This window comes from Balearica regulorum, chromosome 5, assembly GCF_011004875.1.
Source record: "Balearica regulorum gibbericeps isolate bBalReg1 chromosome 5, bBalReg1.pri, whole genome shotgun sequence".
Classification (NCBI taxonomy): domain Eukaryota; kingdom Metazoa; phylum Chordata; class Aves; order Gruiformes; family Gruidae; genus Balearica; species Balearica regulorum.
Window position 1 is genome coordinate 36,165,397 of NC_046188.1, and position 19,272 is coordinate 36,184,668.

Sequence of the window (19,272 nt, forward strand, 5' to 3'; positions counted from 1 at the left end):
GTGTTATAATCTTAGCTTGTCAGAAGTTGTCTGAAAGTCTGTTTAGTGACCAAAGAGACTTGTCTAATTCATTCACCATTTTCATCACTTGACGTGTTATGCTGTGCTTCACAGCTGGAGAATAAACATGCCAAAAGTTGACATTCTAAGTAGCTCTGAAAATATTTAAGTCCCAGACATATTTTTTGAGCAAATTGCAAATTTGGCTTCTCCATTTAAGAAGATACCAAAGGGCATGTGGCTCGGCCAGTCTCCAAACTGGCTGTGATACCTAGGAGGAGTTTACCTCAAACCGATTCTTTCATACGGTCAGCAGGCAATCCGAGAATGGTAGTAATATTTTTGGAAATCCTGGTTTTGATCCACAACAGAAAAAAAAGGTAATGAGTTTAGCAGTGCTAAATCAAATGCTCCTGGAAAGATATCCACAAACCAATTCAGTGTGGAAATATTTTCTTGTTGGCTTAAGCTCTTTAGCTTTTATTGAAAAAGGAAAAATATATGACCATTCATTTATACCATAAAAGGAAAAACTACAAATTCAATGAATTTTGGTCTCAAAGCATATCAATATCTCTTTACAATGTAATGTACTAAATGACTCCTTTGATTAAAGAGTGGGTTTTCTGAAATAATTAGTAATTATCACAGCCAAGACTACATTTTACAGCAGGAAGAGGACTAATTTCCACAACAGTGCTTGTGAGGGCTCAGCTGCATGGTTCTGATTGCATATCTTCTCTGCAAAATACTGACACTTAAAAAAAAAAAGCAAAAGAATGTTTAACCTCTGTTTCAAAATTCTCTAAGGAAAATGGCTTTGTAAAATTTCATTATATGTCTGTTTCAACCATTGTAAAAAAATATGTAAATTTAAAAAATAACTAAAAAGCATAAGGTATCTGAAAGATGCTGAATCACTGACCATGGTGAATGAAATCCTCTGAACTGTATGAATTCAAATCATCTGAAGGAAGTGGTCAAGAGGAAAACAAAACTCCCAAAAAGATTAGGCAAGAAATTTCTACCAAGGCATGGAAGAGGACACGCAGAGCCTGTACTATCAACTTTTTGATGTGACTGATTACTTAATATTATAAGTGTATATCTATTGCCAAGTGTATACGAAGGGTTTTTTTCATATTTTCCATATTTTTTATTTTCACTCTTTCCAAATCTGAGAGACCACTGAAGTTCAAGTAGGGAATAAGTGCCGAAATTCTCCAGTGACCCTCCATTTATTCAACCCAACTGTCCCTAAGCTAATATAAGAACAAAGCATCTGCCAGGCCTGCAGAACAGGAGATGTGTTCGTGGTGATGAGCCAAACAATGCCAAGGCACAACTGGATTGCCAGACGAATTTGTTCTCTGCAACTTGGGCTACAGCAGATTGTGACAGCATCAGCAGGTTCTTAAAATGCCAGAAAGAATTTGTAAGAATGATACCAATACCTGAAGATAATCCCTTGCATTCTTTGTTACCACCCACTGTAATGCAGATTCACACACTAATGGTGATTTTAAGTCCAAAGCTATCACCCAGACTCTAGCTGTAGTGTTGGGGCTTTTTCTTATTTCGGCCAGTGTTCTAACTTGGCATTTCATATGCAATTCCTTCATAGGAATTTTAAGAGCAGATGATCTGAAAATGTTACTATTCAAATAAAGATTCTAAGTAAATTTGTCCAAATACCTTTATCTGCAGTCCTGGAATGGAAGAAAGGTCTTCAATTTAGTATTGGAAAAGCTATAAGAGCAATTAAGAGTTCCTGATAAAGCTAGACATTTGCCAAATTTTATTTTGAATACTATATGTTAAATATAGATAATCCTAATTCCAAAAGTGTTTCATACCCATTGTCTTTTCCTTTGGGTTTTCCCCAGAAGATGGTATTCAAGATCAATTTTGACAATGATTTTCAGTAACTTGCCTGACAGGAAGCACAATGAAGCTTTTAACTCATTTCAGAAATGAAAACTTGCAAATATGATATAGTAATGATTTTCAGTTCTGAATGGTGTTTGCCAGATTCAATTTAGTAGACTTTTTCACTTGCCTTGTGATTTATGCTCACTTGTAGTATTTTTGTGCACTGACTATAGTCTTCTTTCTGACGTACTAGAATAACTCAGCAGAAGGTAGAAAAGCTGTAAACAACTGTGATTTTATTATTCCTCCATTTTAATTACATTTATACACTGGTATTTTGTGGGTTTCTTCCTCTCACCAAATTTTAACTTTTCCCTTACATGCAGTAATATAAGCGATACCAGCAACTGATTCATGCACTGCAATATATTCATTACAAAGTGTTACTAACGTTTTGCAAATCATTACTTTTCTTTCTAAAATTCTGTCCAGACTCATATATTTACTGGGAAAGAATAAAAAAAGAGAGAATGAGTGAATGAATGAACAAACGAAAGAATGATAGTTGCAAATAGAAGACATCTGAGCTGAAATTTTTTAGGGTAATTAGAGAATTCGATACCTGTGAGAAACAGGTCACATCGATATTACCTACAGGTGGCTCACTGTAGTGTATTTACACTATCAGCACTTCTCTAATATTACTGTAGATTTTCTGGGAAGAAAAGCAATAAATTAAAGAATCCTACATTAGACAAAAGAAACAGAGTACAATAAACTTGTCAAATCAATCCCCCGTTCTGTTCATCTCATACCCTGAAGGTAACTATTATCTATCTCTTTTCTAAATCAGGATGCCATCTGGAGCCGTGAGCAGACTAAAAAATGCATTTTCTCTTCTGTTGTAGAGGCACTATTCACATTGCTCTAAAGTAAACTCAGCATTTTTATTTTAAAGTCCCTTAGAGCAGCTGACTGTGAAGAGACTGTAGATAAAAATAACAGTTTACAAGTTTTTGAAAAATGCCATTCATTTTTCTTTTTTTTAAATGTGATTATATAATTATTATATGTAAATAATTTCATTTGGGTTTAGTTAATAAAGACAGAGGGATTTTGTTAAGATCAGTGGGTTTTGTTCCATTCAAAGCATTCAAAGTTTTAAAAATAGATTTATAATTGGGTATTTCTGATCATTCTCCCCAATATGCTCTATTCCTGCAGAGCAGACTGAGCTTTCATTACTTTTTTTTCTTTTTTATAGTAAGCTAATAACTTCTTTTCCTAGCAGGTTTTGGTTTTGGGGTTTTTTTTAGGAAATACATTATATATTTCGACTGCAGTGCTAATCCATAATTTCAAAGTTAGTTCAATATGAGAGTAGGTATTTTCTTACAGGAACTGCTCCAAAAAGCCATGTAACAAAAATATGTGTCAGTCATAGTGTGACTATCATCTAAAAATGGGAAAAAACATTCTTAAAGGTTAATTAGTCTATTGTATCATACAGTGATAACATTATTTGCTTCTTAATTAATTTTGATCACGCTATAAATTCACTAAACATACTGCAAAATAATCTGAATGGCACTGTAAAAACAAAAGTACAATCAACTGGGTTTTTAATATGCAAGCCCAACAGCCACTCCAAATATCTGCTATAGGCATGTTACAGTCATAGGGATTAAAGGATGGTTTCAGTAATTGAATTTTGCACTTTAAAGTTAGCCATGGCAACAACTTTCTGGTCATATACATCCCTCTCGAAAAGACAATTGTGAACCTAGAGAGCCCAGGATCCTATACCCCCCATCCCTATGCAGGACAGCCTGAATAACGTCTGCAGCGAGTGTCCTGCATGTTCCTGCAGGTACATTCTGGTCACAGCTGACCTGTTCTTGCGGGTTGCCTGTTTGCTCTTGGTACGGTAGTTAGTCAGGGCTACCTCCGGTGACCACTGTAGGTATGTACGGCTTCAGCGCCTGGACCTGGAGCGGTGCTGGCATGTTGGGTGCCGTGCCTGCACTCTCTGCCCAGCGCAGGAGCAAAAGCCCTGCACGAGACTGGTGTTCCAGCCAGCCAGCACACTGAGCAAGGAGTGGCTCATTGTCAGTAAGAAACAGGAAAGGTAAGAAGGATTTGCCCAAACCTACTGAGCAGTGCCTTCAGCTGGTTGAAATCCACATCTGCAATTCTATCCTGAGGCTATCCCCCTACAAGTTTTCTTCAACGGAAGATGTTCATCTAACAAAAGATGTCACATGCCCCCCCAAACATCTCCTTCCAATAAATACTCACAGACGCAAACACTGAAAAGGGCAGACTTGGCTGCGTGCTCCCAGGGCAGAACGCCCATTAGATTGTGGTGTCTTATTCCCCTCTCACTTGTTCTCTCCATCTCTGTCCTGTCCCACATCCCTCTCAAAGTCTCTGCTCTTTGACCTTTCCTTCACGCCCTTATCTCCAACTTCATACACTTATTATTCATTGAATATTCCTCTTTTATATATACATATTTCTAGAAATGGGTCCAGACTCCATGGGCTCAGTTTGGACTTGGGCACCCAAGATTAGGCAGGGATGTAATTTTGGATTCTTAGTGGCTTAGGATAACATGGTTGTCCAGGACACTTATAGAAATGAGAAGTCACAAAAAGTCACTCATAATATTGCATGGGCAGAACAGTTCAGTGCTGCGTTAACACTTTATGCAGAATACTTTGATTTCACAGCTAGTCAAAATGACATTGGAAAGCTTTGTACCAATCCAGTGGAACAGATACTCTAAAATGGTCCACTCACTAGTCAGATCAGCATCTATATTTTAGCTGGCTAGGAATGTCTTTCTTCATCTCTTCATCTGTAGTCCTTTCTTTTGAACGTCTCAGGTTTAGAGAATTTGGTTAATAACACCAGGCATTTGTTATGTATGTTTGCGGGGGGGGGGGGGGGAGAAAAAAAAAAAGGGATTTTCTGGTAAAACAATGTGAGGTGAATGGTCTCTGGGGCTGATTTACATGTAGTGAGCTTCAGTTGAACTTCAGAGACTAGAAAACACCACACCTCATTACAAAAGGCATAACCTAGTACAAATAGACATAAGAATTTCAATGACATTTCAAAGGAATATTAGAATCAGAAGCACTTTAAATCAGTATTTGAATGGCAATTTTTAACTTGCATAGTTCAGATGTTTCTCCTGGCAACATTTCTCCGATGTCATTATCACTTAGTAAAATTCGATACCATCTACAACCTCAGCCTGAATTCCTGACACACAGTACCAAAGAGGTAAATATTATGCCAGATTAAAGAGTAGCATGTTTTGACAATTATGAAGACAACCGTTTCTCTTTTGCTATGAGGAAGTCTCAGAAAATATGTAAATACTTAGGCAGTTTAATTGTGTGCAACTTATTCACAAGGGAAATAACTTAAATATGCAGCCCTAAGCTATTGCAATGCCTTTGATTATGTATAGCTCTGTCAAACAAAACAAAAGACATTCGGCTGCTTCTAAGAAATTTCATACTCATTTCTAACCTGAAGTCATATAACTTCAGACTGTGATCCTCTCTGATCTCTAGCTCGGTGCATGCGAGTAAGTAGCTGCCCAGGGACCTCACGTGCTTCTTGAAGTAACAAAGAGACACCATTCTTTTGAGTCAGGATTCAATCTGTCGCTATAGAAAGCTATGCTTCTGGGGGGTGTAAAACTTCTGCTAGAGCTCAACCCTTGTCCTAAGATCCCATCCATGGACTCTTCTAATGGACAGACTACCCTGCTGTTACTAACTCCCTTATAAAGGTGCTTGAAATTTGCTTTCTGGTAGTTACAATCTGTTAATCTAAAGTCTCAGCACAATTTTAACTGGTTATGACGCATTTTTTCTTTCTTAGCCCGAACTTTTTCCCTAAAGTCTCCACTGAATTCTACCATATATCTGTGGTGGCTGTGATCAACGTTATTTTTACATACATAGATAAAGGAAGTGGAAGAGGTTCCTTTTAAAAACTAAAAACTAGGGGGATAATATAGTAACTCCTTAGAACATGTATATCAGTGTTTTCTCATGTTCATAGGTACCAGCTACTATAACGTCACTTGGCATTAAGAACAGCAAACTGAAATGTAAATAGCTACGTGTCAGCTTTCCATCTTCTTTCATTGTGGTTTGTTGCAAAAAGTAAAGAAAAATTACAAAATACTAATTCACACTTCACATCACCTTGGCTAGGGATCAAGTAAGTGTTCAGCCACGATTTGTACTAGTTTTCATTTTGTTTGTTGGATTCTGTCTTGATTTTTTTCTTTCATTGTTCAATAGAAGAACTATTAAATTCATGATGATTTTTTTTTCCCTCAGGTGAATTCAAAGAATAAAAAAACCTAAAATGTTATACAAGAATGTGTAAAGGTAAGGCTAGTTGATTCAAAGACAACAGATGACTTCATGTAAGGAGGATAGAGTAGAGAATCAGATAAGGAAAATATGAAGTAAAGGGAATTTAGAAGGAATTTATTACATTATTTTTAATTATTTTTTTGCTAGGCACAACTGTTGAAATTTTATAATGCATCCTTAATTGTCTGTACAGAGTTGCTGTACTGAGTCCAGAACAAAAGCATCTTACTCAGCGTGTTCTGGTAGCAACTAGTGGTAGTAAATATTAGGTAGTGGTCAAACCTGATAGTCCAAGAGAGGTGAGACTGCGACAGCTCCATGCCCCAGGTCCAACTAATAATGAAGCTGAGCATGTATTCCCAATAGACACATACACAAACACACATACAACACACTTATACACACCTATACGCACAGCCGGCTGCATAGATCAGTACAGACAGAAACACAGACAATTCGTGCAAACACAAGTAGCACAATGGCCTCATCCAGTGTCCCTCTCTGGCTGATCAGGATGAAGGCCCATTAGTGGGAAATATATGCAAATTTACAACGCAGATCCCTCCAGCAGCTGGGCTTAGACACCTGGACTGCCCAGCATCTGGCCCTTGGATCCTTGGTACCTCCCACTGCTGGTACCTGGACACATGGGCTGCCGAGGCTGCAGCCCCACTCCAGCTGCTGGTCCGACCCCTCACTTGGACACACACATGAATCCTGCACACACATACACAGGCACACATACAAAGGGGTCTCCCTCTTGACCTCCAGACCCCATGGTCTCTTCAGCACTTGGCCTGGATCCCCCAATTCCTTCAGTCCATCTCCTCCAGTGGTCACACTCTCAGAAACAAACACAAATCTGGCTCCCAAACCACTTCACCTACTTACCAACTAGTTTGGCTTTATATTCACTAGTGATCACATGCTGGTATAAGCCCTTATTCCAGCTGCCGGCACCCCAGATGCATGGGCCCCAGGGACCTGTGGTGCCCACTCCAGCAGCTGCACTTAGACCTCCATACACATAAGTGGAACAGAGAACAGAGCCTCTCACCACAAAAAGAGTCAGAAATGGAATTTAATGAGATGGGACAGACTGCACTGACCAGGTGCAGGACATGGTCAGACTAGCATACTGACCAAATGCCAGTTTATAGATGGCTTTTATCCTCTTTTCCCTTTAGTGTTCCACACTCGTTCCCTTCCAAACCGCCCTGAACTCTCCCTTTCCCCACCTTTTTCCCCCTGCCATAAACATCCCATAAGAAATTTTGTACAATCCCAAAATGGTCATTCCCTGCCTCCCAGAATGACTCCCATACCCCTGGGCTAAACCCCCTCAGTTTGAAAGGAGACCTGGGGAGCCTCTCACACAGACTCATGGATGGGGGTCATCTCTGGCCCACGGGGCTGAGGGTCCCCTGCGACAGCCTGGAGAGGGGTTGGGGCAGGGGTTCCTTTCTCTGAGTAGGTTATTGGGGTTCCCATGCCTGGTGTTGTGCCTCTCTGCTCTTCTGTGTTCATAGAGAAGAGCCTGTAGTCACATTACCTGACAGTAAATAGCACAAGTTTAGAGTGATTCTTCCTCCTGTCCACCCTTGCAGTTTACAGAAATCACTGATAAAGGCATTTCCTGAGACAAGGTTGCTTGCAAGTCATATTGTTCAACTACCATCTATACTCCTTTTCTCCATGAAGCTACTTCCTGGTTTTGTCTGTATAATACCCTGAGGAAATGTATTCCACAATCTAATTACATACTGTGTGACACAGTACTTTGTTTCAAACAAGCTGTCTACACATTTCATTGGGTCCCCCTGTGTTTTCAGGCTCAGTGAACTGTGAACAGCCATTCTATATTGTCTCTCTCTCAATCATTGACTTGTTTCATACCTCTGTCTGTTTTCTTTTTTAATACTGACAGTCCTTGCCTACTTAGCATTTCCTTCTACAAAAGCTATTCCACTCCTTATAAACTCTATTTTTTTAATATTTTTTTAATTCTATTATATCCTTACGTGTCTGCATATAGTATTTAAAATCTAGGTCAACATGAATCTGCATAGAAATATAATGTTTCCATTTTCTTTTATTTTCTCTCCAAATGTCTTATTTATCTTTCTAAACACTGAAAAACATGGAACTGGTGATTGAAGAAAATAGCCCAAAATATCCCACAGAAATTTCTCCTGAATGCTTTTGTATCTCCAGAACATAGTCACTATCTATTAGAATTGATGTGATCAAAAACAGGGACTGAGGGAGGAGTAGATATTTTTTCAGCAATTTATATTCAACAGAATTACATAACTTTGAAAAAAAAATACAAGCCTTGCAATGTCATTAATATAAGTTGAGTTCTTGAGCCTGTACCTATCTGTAAGTTCTGTTTTACTTACAGATGTAATTTAAGGAACACTCTGACAGTCCAGCCATTTCAGAGTCACCCCAGCTTTAGGTTTTTCAGTGTCATTTATTAATGTGACTACCTTCTAGCTGGTACTGATTGCTCATAGATGCTTCATGACTTACAGGGTTCACAAAATCAAGCTGCCACCTGCCTCCATTCCAGTACCACGGATATATTCCCCGGGCCAGTCAGACCCCTCGCAAAGAAAGAAATGTGTAGTGTTCCAACTAGATCCTAGTTCTCACCACAAAAGGTTTCATATAACATGGCAATGTGTCAAATGTTGTTTTGATAAGCACTTCATATCTTGCATGTCTGTCACCACGAGTTCTGTCAGTTCCTGCCATCACCCTTCCATATGAATAAGGCCCAGAATGGCAGGGGAGGGGGTGGGGGAGGGTGGTTGGCTTGCAAGGAAAGGCCAAGATTGGCAACAGGGAGCAATGGCTTGGTTGTCAAACCTTCTGCTTTAGAGGCTGGCTCTGGAGTTTAGTCTTCTGAGATGCTTTTTCAGTGGTTCAGACTGGACACTCATTAATGGTTTAGAGCAGTTGACACAACCCAATGGATAAAATGGATAAAGTATTCCTTTTCTCCGCCTGCTAACATCTTTTTTTTTGAATCCACAACTATTCTCCTGTCCAAGCCTTCAAGCTGAGTGAGAGGGGCATGGATAGTGCAAAAGGAATGTTCTAGGAAGAAATGTCTTTGGTATAGATTCTGTTCACCCGTTTGGCAGACAGTTTCCCAACCAGAATCCTCAGAGGTATTTTCATATTTCCTCTGTGTACCATGCACAACCTAGAGACAAAGGAATGCTTCTTGCCACTCAAATGGCGCAGAAGGATTTTTGACATCTGCACTAGCTGTGGGATCAATCACCAGAAGAAATTATTACCCTAATTACTGAAGTATTTATCAAGAATATCCCCAGTGCTGAAAGTCCTGCAAGAAACTCAATGTTTACTGGTCACCATTTAGAAGTTATCATTTCCAATTACTGTCATGCATTGATTTTAAATAATGTATTAAGTCTCTTTTTATATCGATCACCTATTCATTGGCTTGTTACTTATATAATGAGCATATCACATTTCTCACAGGAAACAGGAAGCGGAAATGCTTGTCATCACTGAAAAAAAAGCATAGCATGGTTTTATCCTTGCTCTCTCACCGTTGTTACCAGTAGCCAGAACAACATTATCTTCAATACTTCCTTATTGCTTATTACCTGTCATTGAAAATATGACTCAAATTTGCTAATAAGAAAAGCCATAGCAGCAATCAAAAGTATACCAAATATCTAGTATGTTTAGAGATGTGACAGAAATTAACATCAAGTTTTACAGATTCCTTGAAGAAGAGTAAGATCATGAGACAGATACCTGATTTCTACATGGTTTTAGCATCATATATGTTATCAGAAATTAGAAAATATTAAGATCTTACAAGTTGGATTTCCTCTAATATGTTTTAGGGTTAAACCCAAATCTACACTTGTCAGTTTTAATTAAAGGTAAATATAGCATTACTTTCTCCATTTGGTCCAGTGAAGGTCATACCCAACACTTTGACAGTCATGTTCAACAATTAAGTGTCTGAAGGTCTGGGCAGATAACTAGTTAAACTCGACTATAACTTTGCTGGTAGGTCACAGAGGTAGGACACTGGTTAATAGACAATTGAAAATTGCCTGTCGATATAATCTCATACAACCTAGCCCATGACAGAAATGAAGGAACATGTCCTTATGTTGGGGCAGGAGTGGGCAGTTGCTGCAGAGCCATTGATACACTACCAGTTCATATCACTCAGAATGAAATTACACAAGCTTGAAGGAGGTTAGAAAAGCTGTCCATGGCCAAATTAGGAAGTCTCATTCCCTTCCTTCATTTATCACTGCTCTTTCACTTTTCCATCCTCATTTCTCATGGAGGATCCTCATGGATCCTTTGCTCTGTTGCTTATTGAGATTCTTCACTGAAAAAATTCAACTTATCCAGCATAAAACTACCCACCTTTTTTCTTCTCTGAAATTAGTAAATTGAGTCAGTTCCTGAAGGGCTATCGTGGACATTGACTCAGAATTGGTTCAAGTGTGAGGATTTTCCCCTACAGAATTGTGAACATCACTTCCTCTAACATCAATTGGCATATATTTTTGATGGTTTTTGGAGATGATTCAGAGGAAGAAAATTATTCCGGTATTAGTGAGGTTGTATAATTAACAACATAGTATGACTCTCTGAATTAATTCTAATGCTGCTGCTGGGAAAGGGTAGCTACTAAAGCCTTTCCCTCCTTGCAAACTTTATCAGTTTCTAACAAACAGCCTTGGCCAAAAGCTTTGAGCTTTTGTCTTCAGCTGACTCATTGTTAGGGAGGGTCAAACAGCCATTCATCATATTCTAGGGAGAGGACTATGACTGGAAGGACTACCCTGGCACAGCAATGAGCAGACTCAGACAGAGCTCCAGAGGGACAACACAGCTCTCCAGGCTGCTGGCAGTGCCTGGGGCGGAGGCTGGGGCTGATAAGATGTCCTTGCTTGCAGGAGGCATGCCCTGGCTGAGGAGCTGTGTCGCCAAGTCAGGGAACTGTGTGAACAGCTGTGCAGATTGTGCAACATTAGGGAACTTCAAAAAGAGATCGACAAGGTCTTCACAGAGACCCTATAGAAGCGAGGGTCTTGCATCCTAACTAGGATGTATCAGACTGGATAAATGGATAACTAGATAGATAGGTTAAAAAATGGGTAATTGGGCTAAATGGGTAGTGGTTACTGGGCCAGTTAGAAGTGGGGTACTGCAAGATGTCTAGCCTGAGACCTATGCTGTTTAGCATCTTTATCAACAAGCTGCAGGTGAAGCAGTGCACTTTCATCAAGCTTGCAACTGGCATCAAACCGGGGACAAAAGAACCCTGAGGGCAGGGCTGCCATTCAGAGAAACCTCAGCAGGTTGGTGGAATGGACTGACACAAAATTTGTGAAATTCAACAAGGATAAATGCAGGGTCCTGCACATGGGAAGGAAGACCCCAACCACCCATGCAGTCTGGGAACCAAATGGCTTGGAAGCAGCTCTAGTGAAAAGGACCTGGGGGTCCTGGTGGACAGGCAGGGGCAAGGTGCACATGAGCCAGCAGTGTGCTTTGGCACCAAAGAAGGTCAAAAGTACCAGGGTTATATTCACAGGAGCAGAGCCAGGAGAGTGAGGAAAGTGATTAGCCCTTCTACTCAACACTTGTTAGACCACATGTAGATCCCATGACCAGTTCCAGACTCCCATAGTACAGGAAAGAAATTGATAAAATGCAGCAAGTTCAGCAGAGAGACATCAAGATGGTTGAGAGCTGGAGCACTTACCCTGTGAGGAGAGCTGAGGGAATTGAACTTGTTCAGCCTGGAGAACATACAGTTTTGGGAACACCCAACAGCAGCCTTGCCAGTACCTACAAGGAGATTATTAAGAAACTGGAGCCAGGCTACTCAGTGTTGCACAAGGCGGGGAACAAGAGCACGGACATTGACTTGAAAGAAGAGGCGGTTCAGACTGAATATAAGGAGACATCATGAGAGCAGTCAAGCAGAGGAACACCTTTGCCAAAGAGATTGTGTCATCCCCAGCTTTGGAGGTTTTCAACACCCAATTGGATAAAGACCTGAGTAGCCTGATCTGACCCATAGCTGACCCTGTCAGTACAGGAGGTTGCACTAGAGACCTCCTGAGATCCCTTCCCATAGGAACTATCCTATGATCCTCAATTAGCAGTCACCTGTCTGGATCAAGCAAGAAAAGAAGGATAGGTTGCTCATCATGATCAATACAATGTTCTCTCCAATAACACAGCAAGTGTCGCCTATTGCTCCAACAAGAAATAAATTGCATTTTTAGAGAGGAAATTACACATACTGCCTTAGTTTTCTTACTGTAGCTGGTTTTAGAAGAGAAACAATGCGCCTCATTTTTGTTTGTGCTCTAGTCCCGTAAGCCACATGCCTATTTAAAAATTAGCTTAATTTTACATGCTGGATTTATTTACCTCTGAGGTCAAAGGCTCTGCCTTTGTGTTTAATGTAAGCATGGTCCTGAGTTTTAGCTGAACTGGAGTCACAAAGAGGAAGATTTTCTAGGCAGTCTGTCCAAAGCAGGTGTGTTTTCCTCATCTCTGGTTTTGAAGTAAACCAAAGAAGAACAAGTAGATTTTTCTTGTAATTTAAGTGTGTGCCTGCAATCCATAGCCTGAAAAACTAGTGTCACAGGCAGCCACTTGTTTTGATTGACCCACAATTTCAGAAGAGACTGTGCTTTTAGGTCACATTGCTTCAACTGGCTTGCGCAGGAGAGTTTTAAAAATTAGGTGATAGTAAGTATAAATGAGCAGCATTACCCAAAAAAACTCCAAACCCCACCACACTAAATCTGCTCAAATGAGGCAAATAAAATGAGTCAACCTTTGTAATCTTCAGAGTTTACATTAAGTTCTAACTCTGGCACTCCAAACAGAAAAATACCTAACAATCAAGTTCCTAAATATTGCACATGAAGTAGAGAGAGGATTTAGGAGTCTCAAACTTCAAACAATGCTGTGATAGATATGCTCAAAGACACTCCAAGATTCTACAAAACATTGCCACATCTGTGGTCTATCTCTGTTTCCCAAATGCTCCAGAAGTGACAGATGCAGTAAATCAGAACTGACCATTAAATATGTCTTACTGACTGGATTTAAAATATTCACTGTTAAAAACCAAGAAGGTTATCTTTACCAAAATGTATGGGAAGTAAATGAGAAAATACAAAATTCACATGATGTTTGGTCAGAAGAGAATGCTATGGGTTACAATTATGTATCTGTCAAAGGAGACGATTCTGGTTTCGGTTCAGAATTATTTTATATAAATAATATTTTGCTTGGACTGGTTTGAAAGCTTACCTCTAAGTGCTGTGACTTTAGTATGTTTATTACTTGCTTCACTTTCCTAGGAAGCCGAAGGGGAAAACAACATCTATCAAAGAGAACAATTTCCAAATCAGGCCTTCTACATCCAGGCAAGCTGCATCAAAATAACAGGCCTTGCAGGCTTGGCATTCAGAGAGCGATCTGTGCTTTAAAAGTATTTGGCAGCCATGATTTTTACTGCCTGTCAGCAGGAGATCAGTGGACAGATAACCCCAAATGAATAGCTGATTAGCCCATCCCTTCAGAAGCCATCCCACAAAATTGCCAGCCTTGCCAATTATCACCTCTTTTTTCTTTTTCTTTGCATGAGGATGTTGAGGAGGTACAGCCATGAACCTAAAATCCAGATGTGTTTGTTCAGTCAGATTTCCTTCTCGCCTAATCAGGAAAAGATTCTTTTGATTCACTGAGAGCTTGCTCGAGCACATTTGATCCCTCTTCAGTGAGTGTATTGCATCACCACAGACGCTGCTGGACAGAACTGACTGGCTACGTCTAACTCCACAGACCTTATAAATGACTACATCTGCTAAATGTATGTTCATTTGATTAGCTAATTTCATTGCAGGGTGTATTGCAAAAGTATTGGGAAGACCGAGAAATGACTGAGACTTCATGAGCGTAGTGAGAATCATCTCTCTTTAGCTGATAAAGAAAAAGCCTTTGATCTTCAGACCTGCCTGACATGAGAGCGTGAGTTGGAGAAAACTGGCTAAAGATCAATCTAAACATAATGGAAAAGAGACTAATAACAATTAGAGCTGACTGAAATTTGTGAGACATAACTGAAGGCTATGCTGGAATGATGTGTTTCCTTCTGATTTGCCCATCCTGTGTCTAAAAGCAAGTTTCTTCTTTTCTTTCTGGCACAGGTTGGCTGAAGTGTATTTTATCATCTGTAGCTGGCAGCCATTTTCTCTACAGTTGTTCCCATTTCTTGGGCCTCTCTCTCATAGACAGAATTATTCTTGCATACTTTTGGTTTCATTAGCAACAGCATTGCCTTTGAGACCTGATAGTTCTGCCTCTGCAAGTGAAGGGTTTCCTTTGCAGAGCTGTCAGCTCCAGACAATCCTCCAGCACCTTTAATTACATCCCAGAAAAGAGAATTTTAAAGACATGTTTTCCATTTGAATCATTGGAGCTTCATAAGCAGAATATGGTTTTCCTCTGGTTTTGATATGATGTATAGTAAATGTGTTGGTTATTGAAAACTAAATAGTACATCTTTACTCTGATTATAGTTGTAACATATATATAATTGTTCATAAACTGCAGTGATGGAAATTATCTTATAAAATGATGATTTTATAAGATAAAATCTCTACACTAACTGCCACTAACGCATGTGTACTAAACTAACTGCCTACAAATATGTGCAATCCATACAAAACGTTCCAATACAACGGACTGACTTATTTTATGCTACAGATGTTAGGACATATGTACATCTAGCTAAAAAGACTTCAAATAATGATAAGAAGCCTCCCATGGCATTTAAGCATTTTCCTCCCATAAGTCCACAGGCTGCAAACCAGTCTGTGGGCCAAGTTCTGAAATTCTTACTCATTTCTTCAGCAAAGATACAATGCATTCCTTCTGCTTTTGCATTCCCAACTGAAAAAGGAGTCCATTTCAACACATTATAACCATGGATGAATTGAAAAAGAATTTCAGGGGAAAAAAAAAAGGAGATCTGACTAGCTGTGAGCAAATGCCAAGAGAGGCACAGGAAACCTTAGAACATACCACATTCAAATGCCCGTTCAAAGCAGCTAATTCAAATTTCATTAACTGGCCAAGATTTTGACATTCTTTGCCTCAATTCAAAGTACTGATTGTAGCGTACAACATCTGTCAAATAGAGATTTTAACATGGAATGTCAATAATCTCTGTTTCAGCTAGAAAAATAAAGCTTTTCAGATTAAAAAAAAGCTTTCATTTTGAAGGTTTTATGAGACCATTATGCATGGCAAGCTGTTATGGCTGTATGAATCTGTCCCCTGTCAGAGGGACAAGTAGAAGGTTGTCATTTCAGCTCCACTTAAGAGCGTAAGCAAGGCCTAATGTCCTGTGTTATTTTTTCACATAAAGAAAAGCTCTCCTTAAAGATAAAGAGACTTTGATACTGGAATTTTTTAAGCACCAGGTTTCTGTCCATCACTACAGTAGAAAACATATGAGTGTGTCAAAATGTGGTCATGTTTAATTTATGAGAAAATGCATCTGTCGATTTTAGAGAAGTCATCTTCTAACCCAGATATAGCTTTGGTTTTTTCTCTCAAAGTAAAAATTATTTCAGGTGCTAAATGTTAATCACATTTTTTTACTTTGTTATTGTTTCTGAGTAGTTTGTCACATTACCTGACTGGAAATTTTGAGGTGGTTTAGACGAGTTATGGTACAATGCTGCTAGAATGAATCACAAGATGAGTGTGAAGTCTGTACATTCTTTGATAAAGATATCACAGTCTGCCATGGCCCAACAGATTTCAAGACTCATTTACCTGGTTTTGTGTCACTTGAAAATTTTCAGACAGTTTCATCATCAAATCAAAAGGACAAGAAAGATGCTGATTCTTGTCATCTGTATAGAAATAGTACAATTGGGGATTTTCAGTTCACAAAATTATTACAGACTGGATTTCTATGCTCTGCATCTTATGAAGAATCTAACATTCATAATACAATCCTTCAAAAAGTCCTACATATTTTTAGACAATTTGTGTCTCAAATGGCCTTAGATGAGATCAGAACATTAACATATCCTTACTACATGACGCTAAAGTATTTCCTTTTCTCTAGCAGATGAAGTGACCAACCTAAATCCTGAGAAAATAAACATCATATTTTTCTGGAGTTATCTTTTCCCTACTATTTTATTTTGTCACAGATATACAAATGAATTAAAAGCTAACAAATGGACTCAATAGGAAAACATTTGACTCCGTTATTCATAGTAAGGTCTAGTATTCTGAAGGCATTTTGAAATGTTCTGTATGAATAGGCACAGGAAATTTAGTTTGAGAATATGTCTACTTAGGTATCCTTAAACTTCACTGTCCACAATGTCCTTGGTACAAGAACTTAGCCTAATAGAGAGTCAGAATTGCTGGTGCTGTCATTCATCCAAATATTAAATTCTACTATTATTATGGAATGAAGAATAACAAGAAAATAACCAATTACATTGTATTTCATTAGGTTCTACTGAAGTTGCTACATTTGGATGTGGTTATGTTTACCATTATGCACAGTTATGCTGATTTTTAACTAGTTTTTTTCTACCTGGGTAGAATAACAGTAGAACTGATGACAATAAGGCATGGACTTCAGCACTATAATACACATTTGCCTGAGCACTTACTTGGGTGACTAGAGCCTGTGCCATCATGTCTTCATTGTTACTTTTATCCAAGCTGACACAAAGAAAGCTAGCTCATTCACCCCTCTTCATGTTGCAGTCACATTGCCCTCCTCAGTGGACAAAGCCTTGGACAGGCTGACATTATGGGATGTGGTTAGAGCACGCTGCTCTCCTTGCTCCCTTTGGGAAGACCGTAAGTGCTGAACCTATGTTTTTCTCGAGTGCCATCTACAGAGATAAAAACATCCCATCAAAAAAAATATAAAGGCTTGGTTTATGGTTAATCCATCCTCTGCTTCCTCTTTATTTGCATACCACACCTTTTCACTACATGCACATTGGGCAATCCTAGAATAACTGCCTTTCTCGGTTGTAAGACTTCCAGTGATGATTATGGAACTGTATAGCAGCAGGCTGTTGCCAGAATTACATCCTAATGAACTACAACATCGCAACATCCATACACACAGTGGTACATTCCTATGCCTGAATCCTTCCTTTACTGTTCCCACCCTAAATCTACTCAGAAAATGCCTCATTCAGCATCTGCTAGGTATGCACTGGGGAAAAAGAAAAAAATCAACTTTTGTTCCACAAGATGCTGGTACTGTAGCAAACAGGATTGATAACAGGATAAGCACAGCAGATTTTAGAAATTTTTTTCAGAATATTGTTAGGATGTTGTTTTCAATTTTGTAATCAGAAACATTGCTCTGGAAACCAATTTCAACAATCTATTCTCATATTATCAGAAAACAGAAGTATGTGATTAATGTAGCTAATACAAATAGATCATATCTCCTCATCTTTCTGGAGAATATTTGCGATCAACTGTTTCACAACGGACTTAAATGATTATTCAAATAAATTACCTGGAATATGATTTTGCTTAGGGAATCAATTCAAGAAAACTGAAAGCTATTTTCAAGTTATTTGAAACACAAAAAAAAGAGAAGAAAAAAAAGTTTATCAACCCTTTAAATGATCGTGTAATAGTGACTGCTTTTAGGGATAGGGAAAGGGAAAGATGAAAAGATGCCACCTGAATTTCTACTTAGTTATCTCTCTTCACCTATGCAATTAATTAGATTTTGCAACACAGGATTTGATAATCCTGTATAATCTATTTTGTTTCCAGATTAAATTGTGTCCTAGTTTGCTATGGTCCTGGCCGCACACAATGCCACCACACCTGCAAAGCCAAAGAAAAAGTTCTACGCAATCTCAAAAAGTCAACAGCATCATTTTACTAAGAAAATATAGCAAAATACATAATAACATAACTCCAGAAGAAAAAAAAATGAGTCTGCAATGGTTTCTTGCCGAGGACTTTCCCGTAAACAGCCACGTAAACTTTTCAGAAAGAAAAGGTGACAACAATTTGCTCACCTGAACTTTTCTTCCAGTGTTGCTTATCTGCAGAGGAACCAGGCACAAAACAGGATAAAGGAATTATGAATTTGCATCACACTTTCCAACAGGCAGTATGTCCTAAGAAATCATTGACACGGTGACAATTCAATCACCAGTGTTAACTGCATTTCGTCATCTTCTGCAATCAGACAAGAGAAGGCTATGTTCTTGCACAAGCACACATTCCTTTAGAGAAGAGTATAAAACTTCCACTCTAGAGGATAGCAACATAGGCCATGAAATAGCTAGCTGGCAAGAGACTGCATAACTGCTTTAATAATCATATCGCCTTTTAAGCATCTCATTGAATATTTGAAGGCTTTTTACAAAAGAAACACAGGAGGTTCTGCAAAAAATGTTGCTTTTGAGACAAACTTTGAAACTGTTGGCAGAAAAGTACATTTTGCACATATACTCTTATACTTTCTTGTTTTGCCCATGAAGAAAATGTTAAAACATGCGGATAAAGTAGAAATCGCAACATGAGAGAACTCAGACAAGAACAACTACAACAACAACAAAAGAACAAATTAAATGTGCAAAGTATTCGGTTTGCTTGAAATATTTTTCACTTAGAAAAATTAGCTTAACCAGTAAATTCTTCTGGATTTGTTTTGTCACCTCTAGAATGAAATCTCTTTATCATATTACTGGTTGGCCGAGCCATAAAATTCCAAAAACGCCTATTAAAAAAAAAAAAAGAAAAAGAAAAAACCCACAAAATCTCACACAGTGTCTGTCAGTTTCCTTCCCAAAGAAGGCAGCATATGTGAGATGGATTATAAATGGGATATGCTCTCTCTTGTCTTGCTCTGTACTTTGACGGACAAGGATAC

General features: G+C 38.8%; 1 long non-coding RNA gene across 1 annotated transcript in view; it reads right to left on the reverse strand.

The window, feature by feature from the left end:
* Positions 1-19,272, reverse strand: part of LOC142602043 (uncharacterized) — a 135,821-nt gene that overhangs the window by 75,804 nt on the left and 40,745 nt on the right. The window contains exons 8-11 of the long non-coding RNA XR_012835677.1: positions 18,413-18,514; positions 13,629-13,701; positions 12,058-12,143; positions 9,866-9,922 (exon numbers count right to left, since the gene is read on the reverse strand). This is a non-coding gene — a long non-coding RNA (uncharacterized LOC142602043). The remainder of the gene's footprint in view (positions 1-9,865; positions 9,923-12,057; positions 12,144-13,628; positions 13,702-18,412; positions 18,515-19,272) is intronic.